The sequence below is a fragment of the Ictidomys tridecemlineatus genome (assembly GCF_052094955.1).
Source record: "Ictidomys tridecemlineatus isolate mIctTri1 chromosome 1 unlocalized genomic scaffold, mIctTri1.hap1 SUPER_1_unloc_4, whole genome shotgun sequence".
NCBI classification, from domain to species: Eukaryota; Metazoa; Chordata; class Mammalia; order Rodentia; family Sciuridae; genus Ictidomys; species Ictidomys tridecemlineatus.
Genome location: NW_027520945.1, coordinates 240,271 through 255,670, shown reverse-complemented (window position 1 = coordinate 255,670; position 15,400 = coordinate 240,271). Strand labels below are relative to the sequence as shown.

The window sequence follows — 15,400 nt, the reverse complement described above, 5'->3', positions numbered from 1 at the left end:
CATTGTTTCTGTAGAAAAAAATTAATGGAAGATGTTGAGAAATAACTTATAAATAACTTCAGAGAAAACTGCATAATCAGTCAAAAAAACTGGTAAATTGGACTTGAACAACAACAACAAAAAAAACCTATTGCCCTTATAAGAATGAAAAGACTATAGAATAAGAAGAAAAAATATACTTCATATATCTGATAAGTGTACATTTGTGTATATCCAGAATACAAAAGAACTATTAAAACTAAACAAGAAAAAGACAGCTCAGTTTTTAAAATTGGTAAAGAATCTGAACAGGAATTTGTCTAACAAAGATAACAATGGCTAACAAGTACATGAAGTTATTGAATATCATTAGTTATAAGGGAAATGCAAATAAAAACCACAATGCAATGCCACTTCATACCCATTAGGGTGACTACTATGGAAAAACACCATGGCACAATGTTGGCAAAGATATGGAGAAATGGAATCTTCAAACATTACTGATGGGAATATAAAGTGGTTGAGTCACCTTATAAAACAGTCTGGCACAGTTACTTATGGCCCATAAATTTCAATCCTAAGTATCTACCCAAAAGAAAACAGAATTCAACTCAAAAACACAAATATTCACAGCAGCATGATCACAAGAACCACAAAGTGAATGTCACCCAAATATCCATCAACGGATAAATGGATAAACAAACTACAGTGTATCTAAATAACAGAACACAATGTAGCAATAAAAGGAATACAGTATCCTCAAAAACAGGATAAAAAAACAGATACAAAGGGCCATACATTGAATGATTACATTTGTATATCATGTCCAGAACAAGTAAATCCACAAAGAGAGAAAGAAAATTTATGCCTACATTGATTAAGAGTGAGTGGAGACTGACTGCTAAAGGGCATGGGTCTTCTTTGGGTATGACAAATGTGTTTCATTATTAGATAGCTTGATAGGCACACAACTGTGTGAATATACTAAAACTCAGTGAATTGCACTTTTAATAAGTGACCTTGATGGTAATGTGAATTATATATCAATAAAGCTGTTATTTTTGAAAATGGCTGCCCAAATCATATACTAACACCTCTCCACAAGGGTCTGGTTGAATCACTCTGCCTATGACAGAATAAGCTGTCAGAAAAGCACACAATCTGTTAAAATGGGAAAATAATCTATGTTCCTACCAATAAATCCCTATTTCAACCAACCATAAAACCAGATCCAAAGTAGACAGAGCAAAGAACAAAAGAGCATCCAATTCAACAATTAGCTGGAAGGTTACAGAATGAAACTAACCAAAGATTGTCTACCCAACTTTCCAAACAAATGATCACTTACTCTGCCAGTCTAAATTAAACTTTATGCCTAATATAGAAAGAAACGGTTTCAAATACAGAAAATCCCACCCATTTAATATGTAATAAAGTCTTTGGGAGGGGGGTAGTTGTTGATAGACATAATTGCTTTATTTATTTATTTGTTTATTTGTTTGTTTATTTATTTATTTATTGTGGTGCTGATGATCAAATCCAGTGCCTCACACATGCCAGGCAGGTGCTCTACACTGACCCATAATCCTAGCCCTGTAATAAAGTCTTAATATTTATTTAAATGTAGTATAAAAATTTTAACAAATGCAGCTAACAGGAGAAATAAAGAAAAAGGTCTGGGGCTGGGGATGTGGCTCAGGCGGTAGCGCGCCCATCTGGCATGCGTGCGGCCCAGGTTCGATCCTCAGCACCACATACCAACAAAGATGTTGTGTCCGCCGAGAACTAGAAAATAAATATTAAAAATTCTCTCTCTCTCTCTCTCTCTCCTCTCTCGCTCTCTCTTTAAAAAAAAAAAGAGAGAAAGAAAAAAGGTCTTCATTTTTATTACAAATTCTGTTTAATCCCTCACTTTCCAGGAATATTTTTAGTAGGTTTTAGGGCACAAAATTAAAGAAATTAACTCATAAGTAAAATGAAAGGTACTATATAAACAAATTCCTGTACTTCCACAGAAAAGTTTCAAAAACCTAAAACTTCAATATTTTAGAAAACAAATATGATTACATAATTAGCAACAATAAGATACCAGAAGGAAAAGTCCAGGAAAACCTCATTGATTTAGCCCAATAATGAAGACTCACTAATTTCAAGTCTGCCTTGATTTAATTTCAGACTATGTATTAAGAAATATTTGCTAGGGGCTGAGGTTGTGGCTCAGCAGTAGAGTGCTTGCCTCGCATATCAGGACCCTGGGTTAAATACTCAGCACCACATATAAATCAATAAAATAAAGGTATTGTATCGAACTACAACTAAAAAATAAATATTAAAAAAGATACAATTGTTAGGCAAAATAAAGTACAAATAAATCTTGTTAGAGTATTATTTAATTGATTTTAAAAGTTTCACATGCAAAAGACTTTTGCAAAAATAATAATTAAAACAAGTTACATGTATTCTTTAGAATCCTGTATTCTAATAGAAATATTAGAATAAAGTATATAAAATATAGACTAAAATACTGCTTAAATCTATTAAATCATTAATTGTTCCATTTCTCTGTTTACTTTGGCTGTGAAAAACTGGTTTAGGAGTCAGAAAAACTTCACAGGCAAGTCTCAGACAGAACTTATTAATTCTACTCAAAGTCTCTCAATCTAATTTTCTGCTTTTATTTTAAAAAATGTGAACCATACAATTATATTTACTTTATTTTGGGGGGCATTTACTTTATCATTATTTTTAAACAACATATTGTAAAAATATTGTCATGTCTCTACTGAAAAACATAAACAGATCTTAAACAGGATCCAGCAGCATACTCAGTTTAAATACTTACTCTGCCCTTTAAAAAAAAATATTTAAAATACAGGACTTATGGGATTCTAAAAATTAAATAAAATAGAGTCCACATCAAAATTTGAAATAAAGTACCATTGAATATTATGGCAGCAAGTTCCATACAGTTATGCACATCTAAATTTAAAAGAAGTCATGTTAGTAATCTATAAATTAAAATGTATACTATTCTCTTTTGCATCTTTAAATAATAATGATAATATTCATCAACCATTGGGAGGTTGAGGCTGAGGCAGGAGGGTCCTACATTCAAGGCCAGTCTTAGGAACTTAGTGAGGCCCTAAGCAAGTTAGCAAGATCCTGTCTAAAAATTTTTAAAAAATAAAGAAAAGGGCTGGGGATGTGTTTCAGTGGTAAAGTGCCTCTAGATTCAATCCCCAGTACCAAAAAATTAATCAAAGAAGTAAATAATGATTTAGATGTCTGTGGATGCCTACCATTTTGGTAGGTATTCAGTGCTGAATGAAAACTGGTGAATAAATCGCCAGTTGGTCCAAATTGTCCAAGCCTTGGGTTATTCAGTAAACAATGTTAATTGAAGTGAAAAGAAAAGCACTCTCAGGAAAGGCAATCTAGATGTACTTTATATATAAAAGACAGTTCAAAGAATAAACAGTGGGTCAATGATAAAGTTGTGAATCTGCTTCATGTGAGGCCACCTTTATATGTAACTCTTATTTGATTGAAATAAAATCTAAAGCAAACATAAAATTAAAAATTATATTTAAATCAGGAAGTGATAAAATCTTTGGACAGAAGAGATACACATAGTTTTAGACATGACTGCATAATCATATAGTTTACATAACTCATAAAAACTATATTATCACCCAATTATGGAAATAATATTCTGTATGTTATTCAGCCATTGGTACCCATGTTTGAAAATTGTTAAGAAATTTATTTTGAAAGATACTTTAGGTTTTCCTTCAGGTGAATAAAAAACAAAAGTACTGCTCTTTGCAGAAGAAAACATGCTGTATTCAAAACAATTATAGCTGGTTGATCAAGTTTTCAAATATTACTTTTAATATTTGCTTTTTAGGTGTTTTTTTTTTTCACAGTGGACACAATCCTTTTATTTTATTTTTATGTGGTGCTGAGGATTGAATCCAGTGCCTCATACAGTCCAGGCTAGTCTACTGCCACTTGAGCCACATCCCCAATCCTCATGTTTTCAAATATTAACAATGAGTTAAAATCAAGGCAAAAAACCTAAAAAATACTCAATATATTTAAATATTTTCATCACATTAAATGCCTAAGAATATCTGACATATAAGAATCACTAGTATGTTCTTAAGGAAGAGAACTTTTTATGTTAATAAGAATATTGAATGAAAGAAATCTTTGAATAACACAAGTTTTCCTTAATAGTTTACAGTGGAACACACCTATAATCCCAGAAAATCAGGAGACTGAGGCAGGAGGATCACAAGTTCAAGGATAGCCTCAGCAACTTATGGAGGCCCTGTCTCAAAATTAAAAAAAATAATAATAAAATGTGCTGGGGATCTAATTTACTAGTGAAGTTTCTCTGGGTTCGATCCCCAGTACCAATAAAACACCTGTTATCTCAAAAATGTACTTTTTTTCCCTATTGGATTAGCAAAGATCAAAAAGATTAACAAAACTTGGTGTGAGCAAGTGTTTTGAAAATAGGATTCTCATGGACATTGAGGGGGACATTTTTTTACAGATAACAGCTTAGCTATATTTATCAATATTAAAAATGTATATAGTCTTTGACCTGGCAGTTATACCTCTAAGAAGATAAGTGAATAAGTATACTATAATCAATATACCATTATTAACAAGAAAGAAAAACAAGTAATAATCTAAATGGTTATGAAAGGAGTAGCTAGATAAAGTTTGATGCCTCTAAATAACAGAAAACTAGGCAGGCAGGGCTGGGTTGTAGCTCAGTGGTAGAGTAATTTCCTGGCATGTGTGAAGAACAGGGTTTGATACTCAACACTGCATATATAAAGATCTATTGAAAACTAAAAAAAATAAATAAATAAAAAACTAGGCAGCCAGTAAAATGATCACCCATGATTATGCACATCAGGTTCAAGTCACATATATATATATAACACTATAAAAATGACCACATAGCTTCATATATATAGAGAGACTGCTGTGTATTTAAAGTCTTATATATACTTTCATATCGATCAATAAGTTTCCAAAAGTGAATTAATGGTGGCCATTTCTTTGTGCAGGAGTTGAGAACTTACTTTTGTCATTATTTTGTTTTATATGGGTAATTTTTTTTCTAATTATTATAATAAAAAATCACAACAAACTTTTAAGAGAAAGAAGTGTCTCTATATCACCAAAATTACTTCAAATCTTTTCATCTTCCTATTTAAGAAGAAAGAATTCATTGAATGTTGCAAGTAAATGTAATACAGGATCTCCTTCTCAGAACCACATTTTAAAATGACAAGATAATAGAAATTAAAATATTAGAGTCAAAAAGATAGGGAAAGACAAACATCATTATTCAAACAGCCCACATTATTGGCATCCACCTTACTACCCAGAGGTTGTATGAACTCAAACACTCCTAAAACAATATCCCTTTTACACGTTAAGCATCCTTGTATTTCAGCATCCACAAAGGGGTCCTCAATCCAATCCTCTATGAATAATGAGGAGCAACTGTACTTGTAGGAGTTTAAAATGGTGCAACACCTAAGAAAGGAAGCATTTAACTAAATTATAAATGCACTGACCACTGGCACAGTGATCCCACTTCTAGGAATGTATCCCACAGATGTACTTGCACATTTATAAAATGATATGTATACAAGCTGTTTCACCATAGTATGGTCTGTGATAAACCTAGAAACAACCCAAACACTCATGGGGGGAGGGCTCGATAAGTGAACAAGGCACTTAATAGACACTGTTTAAACACAGCTGTTTTTTTAAAAAAGTGTTTCCTATAAACAAATATTATATTATTTCTAAATAAATACTAATAGGAAAAATCTGAAGAGCATATAAAGAAAAAACAATAGGATAGAATTACTTAAATAGTACACCACATTTTATATAAAAAGAATATAGTACACTGGCATTTCTCCTACTATAAAAGGATACAATTGACATCTATGGGAAATAAATTAAAGGTGGTTATCTAAGAAAGAGGGGTGAAAGGGGGGCCAAAGTAGTTGGAAATCACATTTTCCCAAGCATGCCTGTGTCATTTTAATTTTTGAACCATAAGAACATGTTATCTACATTAAAAGAATTTTTAAACATTAAAAAGAATACTTACAGAAAGAAAAGAAAGAGACACCCATAGAGAAGACTTAAAAGTAAGGCTTAAAGAGATTTTTTGCTCTGAAATTAGATACTGAAAAGCAATCTTGGTGTGGTCAATACAAAAAAAATGCTTTTTTCCCCTTCAATCAAGTTAAAGAATATGATAATCTGTTTTTAAAAAAGCTATTTAAATGAGTAAGAAATTTGGAAAGGGGAGAAAAATGTACAATGAGGACACTCTAATATAATGGTTCTCCAAGTATGGTCCCTGTACCAGCAGCATCAGCAGCATGTGATAACTTGTTAAAATTAAAATTCTCAGGCTCCCACCCAGACTACTGAATCACAAACTTTTTACTAGTCCAGTAATCCTGGTGATATTCACACATGTGAGAGTCACAAATCTTGTCTGGTGCTTCCCACAGGTTCACATACACCACCAGTCTGCATTTCAAACAAGCTCCAGGACCTAGGATCACACTTGGATAAACAAAGTGAAGTCCTCCTGGGGGAAAAAGGTATGTAACCTTCATATGGTTGAGTTTTCTATGAAATCTGTCCTCAGTATCAGATGAAAAAAGTCCCTATACAGGCTTCTTAGCCAAGAGATATCATGGATCTAATTTCTTACATAAACTGGGTACACAGAGAATAAATGTTTTCAAACAAATTCTTATAAAAATAATAACATCTATGAATCATCAAAATTCAACCTACGGATGTCTCACTTGAAAAAACTTATAAGTGGACCTACAAACTTTCAGAAATAGGGCAAAGAAACAAAAATAACCCATATTCCATAAATTCTGCCTGTGTTGTGTGAACAACTTAACCTCAAATGCATTAATTGCCCACCATGTGCTTTCATGGAAAAGCACCAAGTAGTTTGTTTCCCTCAAACCCTTTTCAAAAAATTGTCCTCATGTTGATGAGTACTGGTCTTCCATTTGTTTTACACAAGGAGAAAGATCTGTATAGGAATCTTCTGAATAAAAAAATGTAGATTAGCAGAGCGAAGCTTTGGGGCATTGGCGCCGCAGTGGCCAGGAGATTCGGACCGAGCTTGAGCCCTCCCTGAGCCCCAGAGCTGCCCCAGACTCCCACCCCGGCTCACCGAAGCGCTCCTCCATCTGTCCCCAGCCCTGCCTCCCAGCCCCAGGACCCGCGCCTTGAGCCCCTCCCCCCACCTTCCTCTTCCCTGCACAGCCTGCCACCAACCAGCTGGCCACCATGTTGGTGGAGCTGGAGGAGGGCCTGCCGCTCCTGAGTGCCAAGGGGGCCATGGGGAGGGCGCAAAGGCATGGGGGGGGGGAGGGCAGCGACAAGGGCCGTGGTGGCCCCAAGCATAAAAGCAGCCACAAGAAGAACCAGCCGGGCAAGTACAGTCAGCTTTTGGTGGAGACATCCGCAGGCTGGGCGAGCAGAAGTTTGTCGCTGGTGGGCATCTATGCAGAGGCCAGGAAGATGGCGAGGTTCGACCAGCAGAACAGCTGCACCTACCTCAAGTACTTTGTGCAAGCTGGTGCAGAATGACTTGCTACTGCAGGTCAAGGGCACAGGCGCCACCGGCTCCTTCAAGCTCAATTGCCAAAAGCAGACGGCCAGCTAAAGGTGCACAAAACTAGAAGCAGGCAGCTTGGCGCCACTGCGGACCCCTGATCCACTAAGGGCGCCACAGCCGACAAGCACGCACCCCGGAAGGCCGCTGCCACGGAGGACAAGGGCAGCAGCAGCAGCAGCAAGGCCAAGAAGGCAGTGGCTGGGAGCAAGAAGTTGAAGAAGGCAGCCAAGCCCAGTGTCCCCAAGGTGCCCAAGGGCTGCAGGTGAGCGCCCAGGCCCCACAGGCGACAACGTGAAGGGGGACTGTCCCTGCCTGGCCACAACCTCCCCTCCCCTCCCCTCCCCCACGCGCTACTCTGACCTCCCCTCCCCCAAGCACTGCAGGGATATTTTTGAAACAGCCTGGGTGATGCCCTGATTGGCTCTTGCCCTTAGCAATGGCCATCGCCATGGTTACTTCCCCACCCAGCAGCCAATGGGCAGGGCCCTGGTTTGCTAGCTGTCTTCAGCCTCCAGGCCTGGCCCACTCTCTCTCCCCACCTCTGGGCTCACAACAGTTGCTCAGGGTGCAGGGCAGCGCACTGCTCCCCTCCCTCCCCCAAGCCACAATAAAACATTCTTGACCTTTGCAAAAAAAAAAAAAAAAAAAAGATTCTAGTTTAGAAAGAAAGATTTAGAAGTGGAACTTGGTGGCACATGCCTGTAATCTCAGCAGCTCTGGAGGTTGAAACAAGACTCTCTCAAATTGAAAGCCAGCCTCAAGGAGTGTGAGGCACTAAGCAACTCAGTGAGACCCTGTCTCTAAATAAAATATAAAATAGGGCTGGGGATGTGGCTCTGTGGCTTAGTGCCCCTGATTTCAATCCCTGGTACTCACCCCCCTCCAAAAAAAAAGGATATAGAAATCTGTAACTTCTTTTTGCAAGTCACCTTTGAATAGTTTTGTGTGACCAATGTGCTGACATTTTATATATTTCCTATTTCATTGACTCTGAAATGCCATCACCTTTAAGACACTTAAAACATTCTTATTCTATGTACAACTGGGAAAAAAAATTGCCATGTGGTTACAACATGCCAATTTTAAGAATCCATCGATCTCAGATGTGCATCTTAAAAATCAATGAAATGCCTTACAGAGTTGAATTGTATCAAAACAAAGCTAAGTGGGGCTGGTTTCCTGGCTCAGTGATAGAGCACTTACCTAGCATGTGTGAGGTCCCGGTTTCGATCCTCAGCATCACATTAGATAAATAAGTAAACGTATTGTGTTCATCCACAACTTATAAATTAAAAAAAAAAAAAACAACAGGCTAAGTGTTCTGTCTTGCTCCCCAAGTTTCAGTGGTGCAAAAAGTCACAGAATCCAGAGAAGACTTATCTTTAAAAGAGACTCAGGGAAGAAGCAGGCAGACTCCGTGCAAGCAGGAAGAAGTTGACAGCTGAGGAGGCTCCCACGCCTGGCTCTGGGGACTTTCTAGAGGTAAGAGCAGGAACACAGCACCTGGGGCCTCCTAGTCCACCCCCTCGCCTGGGCACTGTGCCGGCGACTGGCTGGGTACCCCTGTCAGCTGGACTACAGCCACCAAGACAGGACAGGTTTCTGGAGGGTTTCTCAAGGTCACTAGTCCTGGTGAGGGCACTGTCCCCCTCTCGGTCTTTCTTCTTCTACCATGCTCCGGTGTAGGGTCGGGCACCAGGCGAGCAGGTGGCCTCCAGATTTGGAGCTCGCACATGCCAGGGCGGGAGGACCCGCCCCCAGGGCAGCAGAACCTGGCAGCAGTGGAGGTCCGAGCTCCTAGGCCACCTCTGTGGCGAGGGAGAGAGGCTAGTGGCGACTGCGGGCTGCACTCCTGAGTTCTGTGCACCAGGCCTTGTCCCCGGATCTCTGGGCTTCGGAGGCTGCAGGGCTCCGTGGTGGTCTCCAATGCTCTTTTCTAGGGCTCTTCTCTGTCGCTCTCCATCACTGTGAAGAGACTATCTTCTGAAACTGCATTCCTGGGGGCTGTGTGTGCCCCCTGCTGTGTGCCCTTGAGTCCAGGCAGCCTGGCTTCCAGATAGGACTGGAGCGCACCATATACTCCATGACCCTGAAAAGTGCCTCATTGGGGAAACTCGACTCCAGTGTGGAGCTCCTGGGCGCCTGAAGGGATCTCAGGGCCATACGAGTTGGGGCCAGCCTGTAGAATGTGGGTCTCAGGAGGAGTTTGTGGCCTGTAGGCGAGGCGACAGCAAAGAAGACCCCCCAGTTTACCCTCTAGACTGGCCAGCAGGCACTGTCAGGTAGGGACACCTGAGGCTACCCATGGGAGATCAAATGGATGAAAACAAAACCTCCATTCTTGGGATGGCAGGGCCTAAGGGTGGGGCATTTTCTAAAAGATATGAAGAGATGGAAAATGGCCAAAACTTGTATATTTTAAAGTTGAAATGAAGCTTGCAAAATTTAGGGACTGTATAGTTTTGTACCTAGTGCCTAAATAAATATTAGGTTATTGACTCCCTTCTATCCTTTTAGTTTTAGTTTTTATTTTATTTTAGCAAAGTATCTGTTTGCCAACATTTTCCTCAGGAGATGTGCATTACTCACAGCAGGTAAGACAAACTTAAAATTCTCAGGTTGCTTTTGATTTAAAGTCTGGGCTCTTGCACTTCTAAATGTAAAGGAAAATAATTTCTTGCTGTATTTTTCATGTGTAATTCCTTTCCTTATTCTCAAGGACCTAGTGATATTTATTTATTGGTTTCATAAACATCTATTTAAATGTAGTTTTTGTCTGAAATACTCCCAGTTGCCACAGGGTGTAGTTTGGGAATTAGAAAATGCTGTTGGAGAAAGCTGCTAGTGACTTCATTTTCCAAGAAAGTAAGTCATTTCCTTTCTGTGATTTCAGGGAGTTGATATTTCACAGAAGCAGAACTTTGTGGGGAAAATTTTCTGTAATGCATCTGTCATTAAAAAGGGTTTTGTATTTCCTTCCTAAGAGCAGTGCATAAATTTAAGCCAAGCAAAGTTAAAGGATAAGAAAATTTTCAGCATTCAGAGCATTATACGACTACTGCATTTTAACAACCAAGACCTACAAATGGTCTGCAGGATGTAGAGTGGGGGAGGGGAGAAGACCAGAAAAGGGCAGGGAAACAGATGCCTTTGCTTTTGTCCTTTGTAGTATAAAACTTGTAGCACTTATCATTTTTTGGGATTTACTTTTGGGAAATAAAATGATTATTAAAAGGAAATACTTCACAATATGAGACAAGTGACATTTGAATGCCTTTTGAGTATGTTTGGAAACATTGGATTTATATTTTATATTAAAATGGGACTTTTGATAGGATTATTAGATTTAAATGATGCTTGAGGGGATATCTCATATCAGGTTATCTGCAGGATATCTTCTTCAGAATGCAGACTGGCTATAATATGAACTAACCCACCCTGCCATATCCCCATTTGAATTGCTTATAAGAATCCCTGAGATTTGATATTGATAGGACACAGTAATCAGCAATTCTTGCAGTGCTCAAAACATTTTAGGGGACAGTAAATCTTTCTCTATATCCAGTTTGTCGTTTTGGTGGGTATCAATCTTACCGCTGTTGACAGGTGACAAATTCTTGCTTCCCCAATGTTGAAGAATAACACCAAAGAAGCATGCCGAAGCAAGGTCAGAGTAGAAATTAGAAATTTATTAAAGGACAGCAGAAAAGACTTCTCCAGGAGGAAGAAGGGGACCCAAGAGCTGGAATCCATGGAAGGGCTGTTGTCTTCCCTTTTTATAGTTCTTTCAGTGATGGAATGTAGGTGGGAAGGCCCAAGGGGTGGGACACATGTGGGTCAAAGAAGTAGTCTGAGCAGGAAGGACTTCATTAACACTTCTTTGGGATGGGCTGTCTTCAAATCTGCTGGGGCTGTTCATTAACATTCCTTTGGGATGGACTTTGGGCCTAGGGCTTTTCTTGGGACTTCATTAACATTCCATGAGTTGCCCTGCATTTCCTGGAATTCATTCAACATGACCTCCATTTTAGATTTCACTTGGTATTAGACCCGATTTACCTAATTACACTGACTACCTAACTTTAAATCTGGATTCATCAGAAGTAAATACACAATTTGAATTTTCAAATTTAAGATGCCACTATTTATACAGGAAAATTCCTGAAAACAACATGGGCTAAGATAAAGACACTGCTCTTGAAAACAAATTCCAGGGTTCCAGGTAACAGTTTTTAGCTACAAGTCTCTTAAAAATTATCATTAGACTTGGCTAACTGAATTAGAGGTGAATTAGAGCTTTTTATAGATTCTGGATCCTGTTTCCGCCTTTAACTATGTTTATAAAGCTTTTGGATTTAACAGCTTCAGACATAATAGACTGTGTACCCTTTTGTGGCATATACTTAGAATGAGAGTTTCAATCAGAATTGTTTTTGACTGATTTGTCAGTTTTAGAGTTTAATGCAAATGAATCCTGTCTCCCAACTAACTTTTTTGATAAAGGAATTCTTTTTGTGGTTTTCAACTTGAATATTGAGCATTTTAATTTCTAAAGATCTGTTTCTTTTTTTTTTTTAATAAAACCTGCAAACAATTATTTTATTACATGGAAGCCAGTACCAAGAAAAGATTAATTTAAACCATATGTAAAAATGTATGAGAATTTTAAATTTGGATGATCTCAACAAGTTTTATTTTTGTTGATGAGGCTGCCTGGATCCTAGATGGCACTCCCAAATTATCCCTTAGGTTGTATTCTGAATTGATAACCAAATTCATGGGCATTCTCTAAAAGCATTTTACCATAGTATTAAGTCTTTAAAAGGTAGAAAGTGGAGATGATTTTTTTCTATTATTCATTAACACATACTTCATAATGCTCTAGTTTGGTACATGAAGCCTTTTTCTCATGTGGGAAAATGGGTTATTTAATATTTTGTATCCTTGTGAGCAAAGTATAGAGACTTTCTTTTTTATTTGTGCACTTTCAACTTTTTTCTTTTACAGAAAAACAATAGTTTTAGTCTTCATTGGAATTCTGATGCAATGCAGTTTTTAGTTTCAGGTGAAGCAATTGGTTCATATATGAAGGCCCTCAATCCTCTATGGCCTTCTTACCCCTGAAAACAAACAACAAACACAACTTATAAGAAAACTTCAATGTATTTTTTAATCTGTATCCTTAACATTGGAATTTTAAATGGTATTTGTGGCATACTTACAGTTATATATTTTTAGGAAGTCTTTGTATGATTTTATATATATAAATTACACATTTTGAGAGTTTGCTACATTGTGATTGTGTGTAAAACAGAAGGAGGAATAGGAGAAATGTAGGGAAGGAATTTATGATAATGGAATTTTAGTTAAAATATATTCTTCCTAAACCTAAGCAAGAAAAATGGTATTGTGGTCCTCTCTTGCTAAACTTCAATTTTGGGGGTAGTTTTTTTAAATTGTACCTTATCCTAAGGTAAAGACTTTGGGGAGGCTACAACAATAAATAAAAACAAGTTAAAGAGATAATTTGAGATGAAAGAGGAAGTAGAATACTGGGCATTTGGTTGCAAAAAAAATAAATAAATAAACTTAAAAGGATAAGTATTTTAAGCAAGGCTGAGTCAGGGAGAACTTTGAATTTAGATGTGGAAATTAAATTAGTTGAGAAAAAGGACTAAATTATTGGAATTGAGCTGCCTATAAGCATGGAATATGTCTGCTGGTTAATATTTGCCTTGGAAACATTGTCTGCCTCAGTATTGTGTTGAAACACTAGTTTGATGTTAAATAATGTACAGAGATTCGGTGCTTCTTTCTGTCCCCTATGTCTACCAAAATCCTGTTTCTGTTTCAAAGATTAGGAACATATTTTGTCTAAGAGCTAATGAGGAAATAAATACAAATATTTAATTAGTCCTCCAGAACTTAAGGAAACTGCCAGTGCTTCTCTATTATGCTGTGGGACCAAAGGGACTCTACAGCAGTAACAGCTGAAGTTATTATAAAGTTTTGAGTAAAAATGAGCAATATGTATTTCTCATAATCTAATGTAGTTTAGTGTATGATAATATCTGATGCAAGTTTGTATACTATCACTTTTTATATGAAAATATTGAGCAATCATGAAGTATACCATATTGATCAAAGATGGACTACAGAATACTGAAATGGCATAGAATTAATTGATCTGACAATTGGTCATTTACCTTATTAAGATAAAAAATCTTCTAAATAAATTCCCAGATGAACCCACTCTAGACGTAAGGAGAAGGCAGTGCTTTTCTGAATATACCTTTGAGTCTTATAGCATTTTCTTGAAAGAAAAGAAAGAGATTTTTAATAATTAGCATAGAAATGTTTTGTTACAAGAATGTACAATGTATATAAATGAGATTATATCAGTTACCCAGATTTGATACCTGCTGTACAATGTAAATTATAAATATTATACCAGTTACCCAGACTCAATACCTCCTTATTACACGTAATTTATATTTATTTTTGTTTTTTTCTATGCTTTGACTAATTCCCCAAGTAGATCATACCTCTTCTTATATATTTCCTTTTTTTTTTTTAAGAGAGAGGGGGCAGAGAGAGAGAGAGAGATAGAGAGAGAGAATTTTAATATTTATTTTTTTTTTTTTAGTTCTCGGGGGACACAACATCTTTGATGGTATGTGGTGCGGAGGATCCATCCCAGGCCGAAAGCATGCCAGGCAAGTGCGCTACCACTGGAGCCACATCCCCAGCCCTGTATATTTACTTTTTGGTGAGGTCATATTTACTTGTCTTGAATTTTTCAGATATTAATTATACAGTTTTGAAAAATAAAATGATAAAAACCTTCACTGTTTTTAAAAAACATAAGATTCACATCATCCCAATAAAACGATATGCTCTTACATGCAAATTTTATTTCCAGAAAGATGTTACTGTAATGGGTATTTAACCATAATTTTATTTTGCTTGTCATCATGCAATATAATTTTAAATACAGCTGATTAACTATACAGTATCTGTGAGAGTCAGTAAGCATGTGTACTTCAGCAATGTGTTCTTTTGTATTGATGACTGTTTTTGTATTTTATGGATGCTCTACAAATTGTTTATATCAACATTCAAGAACTTTTGCGTCATTTCTTATTTTGAACCATTAGGACTACTGGGGGTCATCAATATTCTTTAATAAAAAACTATTCCACTCAGCTTCTTCTTTCCTTGTGTTTCAATGAAACTGTATTTTTTTTTACTGGATGCTATGAGGATTATAGTTTCCATCTTATCATTTTAATTTAATTAGAGTTAATATTATATGAGTTTACTAAATACAAAATAAAAACCTTAACAAAGACTGTTTATTTTATTGTATACTTTTTGCAACCATTATAAATGTTTATCTAGAAAAAAATAAAATAAATGTTTATCTAGAAATTATAGATAACAAAATACAGTGTATGGTTTTTGTACAAAACAATTATAGATTATTATACAACAAAGAAGAAAAAGTATTGATCATAAGATTGCTAACATATGCCAGCCACGGTGGTACACACCTATAAGTTTAGTGACTTTTGAGGTTGAGGCAGAAGGATTACAAGTCCAAATACTGCCTCTGTTACTTAGCAAAGATCTAAGCCATTCAGCAAAACTTTGTATCTAATAAAAATATAAAAAATGGCTGGGGAGCTCATGATGTGGTTTAGTGCTTACGTGTCCCTAGGC

General features: G+C 36.8%; 1 protein-coding gene, 1 long non-coding RNA gene and 1 pseudogene across 4 annotated transcripts in view; 2 read left to right on the top strand and 1 right to left on the bottom strand.

Annotated features, from left to right (window-relative positions):
* The window catches only part of LOC101965612 (regucalcin-like), a 237,350-nt gene extending 229,551 nt beyond the window's left edge, over positions 1 to 7,799 (bottom strand). For both annotated transcript variants that reach the window (XM_078035590.1, XM_040280238.2), the window contains exon 1: positions 7,618 to 7,799. The gene's annotated coding sequence lies outside the window, so the exon portion shown is untranslated. The remainder of the gene's footprint in view (positions 1 to 7,617) is intronic.
* LOC120888244 (uncharacterized) overlaps positions 1 to 14,883 on the top strand; it is a 160,472-nt gene extending 145,589 nt beyond the window's left edge. For both annotated transcript variants that reach the window (XR_013432239.1, XR_013432238.1), the window contains 3 exons: positions 6,543 to 6,635; positions 9,017 to 9,160; positions 14,325 to 14,883. This is a non-coding gene — a long non-coding RNA (uncharacterized LOC120888244). The remainder of the gene's footprint in view (positions 1 to 6,542; positions 6,636 to 9,016; positions 9,161 to 14,324) is intronic.
* LOC110597082 (histone H1.10-like) lies at positions 7,159 to 7,944 on the top strand (annotated as a pseudogene).
* Positions 14,884 to 15,400: the final 517 nt, after the last annotated feature.